Genomic DNA, 3927 nt, shown 5'->3' with positions numbered 1-3927 from the left:
GGTCCTTTTTTTAAGCCATTGTGACTAAAGCAATAATGAACAGGGTTGAGGAAGTATTTGTAGATTAAAATAATTGAGTCCTTTGAGAATGTGCCAAGGAGTGTGTGGGACCCAGGCTTGTTGTGGGTTCCAGGTTCTGCTTGTCTTTACTGGGGGTGCCTGGGTGCAGGCCAAAGTCCATGATGGGGAGTCTGTAGCCCATGTTTCCCTTCCAGGCATGAGAGTGCCACTACATACCTGTGCACTGCCCAGAGAGGAAGTCAGGAGCACAGATGGGTCCCTGGTCCACAGTGTCTTCCTTCCCAAAGTAAGGGCACTGGTTACATGCCATAATTGAAGGAGAGAATGGGCCCCAAGATGACCAGGATCTGGCTCGATTCAGTGCAACTGCCAAGTGCAGAGAGGCATGAGAAGAAGTTCTTGTTGTTGGTTTTTCTTTTTCTTCTTTTTCTTTTTTTGGAGGGGAAACTGGGAAAGGAGAAATCATATGACATGCAAATAAAGAAAATATCTAATAAAACAAAAGAAAAAAATGTAAATCCAAAAAAAAAGTATTAGTGTCCTGGCCCTTTTAGTTGATCACCCCTTGTCACCCCTTGGTGATCTCTGATGATGCAGGTCTTGAGACAATTTTAGCTTGTTTATATTTTTATATTGTGGGTGAATGTATATTCTTTATTCTGAATGAACCAAGCATTATATAATTTCTTAGAAGGGCAAGTGAATATCCAGGAAGAAGGTAATTGCTGAAATCTAAGGCTACTGAGATCCTTCATTAGCATGGAGAGGCATTCTAGGTGCTGCCTTATATGACTGACTGCCTGCAGCGAGGGGTTATAGTTATATGTTGCAGGACAGGCACAGAGGGCAGAGAGAGGGCAGCTCCACTCATTCCTGCAGTCTCACACCTCTGAGATTCCTGGAGTTTGAGCACACCCAACCAGTTCTTATGCAGGTCCAGTAGCACGGTCAATGTGCCATACAGGAGTGGTATATCTGCAGTTATTTTTAGCTTTTTGAGGATTCTCCACATTAATAAATGTGAGAATTCCAGAGTGGATAAACCAGTGTGCAATTCTCACCAGCATTTGTTTTAAGTTTTTAATTTTATTAATTGATTTTTTAAAAAAAAATTTTAGCTTTCTAACAACAGTGAGAAGAGATATCACGACAGTTTAATTTGCACTTCCTTAGTGGTTAAGGAGGATGACCACTTTGTGAGAAATCTCAGCCATTTTCATTTTTTTTTTCTTTAAGGAACTCCATTTAAATCTATAGTCCGTTTTTTTTTTTTTTTTGCTACTTAAATATTTATTAAATTAACTGTAATACAAGTGGTTTTGAATATGGAAGCCATGCTAATGCAGATTTGTCTCAGCTGCTAAAACAGATTTCCTTGCAGTAAAAACAAGTTGTATGCTGTACCAATGCAATTTCTGCAACTCAGGAATCATCTATCTGATAAGATCCTCCCTACCCAAGGTTGTACCAGCAAGAGAATAGGGGTGTAACTTCTCTCCTAAGTTATATTCACCATTCCTTTCTTTTTTAAATGTATATTTTTATTAGATATTTTATTTACATGTCATACAATATCTCTTTTCCCAGTTTTCCCTCCAAAAAAAAATAAAAAAATAAAAACAAAAAACAAAAACAAAACCAAACCCTGTTCTCCCCTCTCCCCTTGCTCGCCACCCCACCCTCTTCTGCTTACTGGCCCTGGAATTCCCCTACTGGGGCATAGAACCTTCACAGGGCCAAGGGCCTCTCTTCCCATTGATGACTGACTTTGCCATCCTCTGCTATACATATGCTACTGGAGCCATTAGTCCCACCATGTGTACTATTTGATTGGTGGTTTAGTCCCTGGGAACTCTGGGATAGAAGAATGCAAATCAATCCATTTTTATCTCCTTATACAATGTTCAAGTCTAAGTGGATCAAGGACCTCCACATAAAACTAGATACACTGGAACTAATAGAAAAGAAAATAGGGAAGAGCCTGGAGCACATAGGCACAGGGGAAATTTTCCTGAATAGAACACCAATACCTTATGCTCTAAGATTGAGAACTGCCAAATGGGACCTCATAAAATTGCAAAGCTTGCCGGGTGATGGTGGTATACGCCTTTAATCCCAGCACTTGGGAGGTAGAGGCAGGTGGATTTCTGAGTTCGAGGCCAGCCTAGTCTACAGAGTGAGTTCCAGGACAGCCAGGGCTATGCAGAGAAACTGTTTTGAAAAACCAAAAAAAAAAAAAAAAAAAAAAAAAAAAAAAAAATGCCAACCTTCTGTAAGACAAAGGACATTGTCAATAGGACAAAATGGCAACCAACAGATTGGGAAAAGATCTTTCCCAATCCTACATCTGATAGAGGGCTAATATCCAATATAAGAAGTTAGACTCCAAAGAACCCAATAACTCTATTAAAATGGGGTACAGAGCTAAACAAAAAATTCTCAACTGAGGAATACCAAATGACTGAGAAGCACCTAAAGAAATGTTCAACATCCTTAGTCATCAGGGAAATGTAAATCAAAACAACCTTGAGATTCCACCTCACACTTGTCAGAGTGGCTAAGATCAAAAAACTCAGGTGACAGCAGATGCTAGCGAGGATGTGAGGAAGAGGAACACCCCTCTATTGCTGGTGGGATTGCAAGCTTGTACAACCACTCTGGAAATCAGTTTGGTGGATCCTCAGAAAATTGGACAAAGTACTACCTGAGGAGCAGCAATACTACTCCTGGGCACATACCCAGAAGATGTTCCAACATTATTCTTCTTAAACAAAGTGGGATTTAAAATTCTCTTCTAGAAACAAATGGATGATGCTGAAGGAGACTCTCAGGGGCTGACTCAGAACATAATGATGGATCACATGCTTGCAGGTTGAACTGTCCACAGCATCAGTTGGCATCATCTTTCTTCCAGTCTCTAAAGAGGTCAGGAGACTCTCTGCATGCTCCTCTGCTTATTCTCTCCTCTGTTCATTCTGCTTTCTTTATAGTTGTGTCCACCCATGCTCTATTCTTAGAAGCCTGTCTTTTTGGACCGCATCTGCTTTCTGCCTTCTGCTTCTGGTTAGGGTTTGCAGTTATAGTTCAGCAGAAGATCATAAATCCTTTCTCTGGAACATAGTTGAATCTTCATGTGAAGAAAAATGCCACACAATCTTAGTTTAGAATCAACAGGTAACATAATCACTGGGTACAGAACCTAGCATCCTAATTTTGTAAACTAATCTATGTTAAATCCTCAAGTGGCACATCCTGGTGGATCCATCACTCAAATTGAGAGCCTCTTGTTTCCTACATTCTGTGTGCCTCCTTTGATCCCACCATTCAAAAGGGCCTATAGCCCATTTTTAAATGAGTATATTATAATTGAGTATACATTTGCAATTTTTGTGTTGTTTTATGTATTCTGTAATAATTTAAAAAATATTTGTAATAGACTTTCAAAATTTGGCAAAATTCTATTTTGAAAACATCTGGGCATGGTTTCTTTTAGTCAAAGTGCTTTTTATTACTCTTTTGATCTCATTTGTTATGGAACTCTTTATGTTGTTCATCTTAGCTTATTTTAGTGGGTTGGATGACTTTGGAAATACATTCATTTTATTTTGTCTGACCTAATTGATCATGTTTTAAAAGTATTCCATTTGGTGTCTGTTATAATTCTTCCGTGTTCTTTTATGATTCTGTTGATTTGTTTCATTTCTTACTTTCTTTTTGTTAGTTGGGACAAGGGTGTGTCAATCTAGTTCTTCTTCTTCTTCTTCTTCTTCTTCTTCTTCTTCTTCTTCTTCTTCTTCTTCTTCTTCTTCTTCTTCTTCTTCTTCTTTTTTGTTTTTCAAGACAGGGTTTCTCCGTGTAGCTCTGGCTATCCTGGAACTCACTCTGTAGACCAGGCTGGCCTCGAAC

Source organism: Mastomys coucha, unplaced genomic scaffold (assembly GCF_008632895.1).
Source record: "Mastomys coucha isolate ucsf_1 unplaced genomic scaffold, UCSF_Mcou_1 pScaffold12, whole genome shotgun sequence".
In the NCBI taxonomy this organism is placed as follows: Eukaryota; Metazoa; Chordata; class Mammalia; order Rodentia; family Muridae; genus Mastomys; species Mastomys coucha.
The sequence above is the reverse complement of the archived record's forward strand: the minus strand, read 5'-3'. Positions refer to the sequence as shown.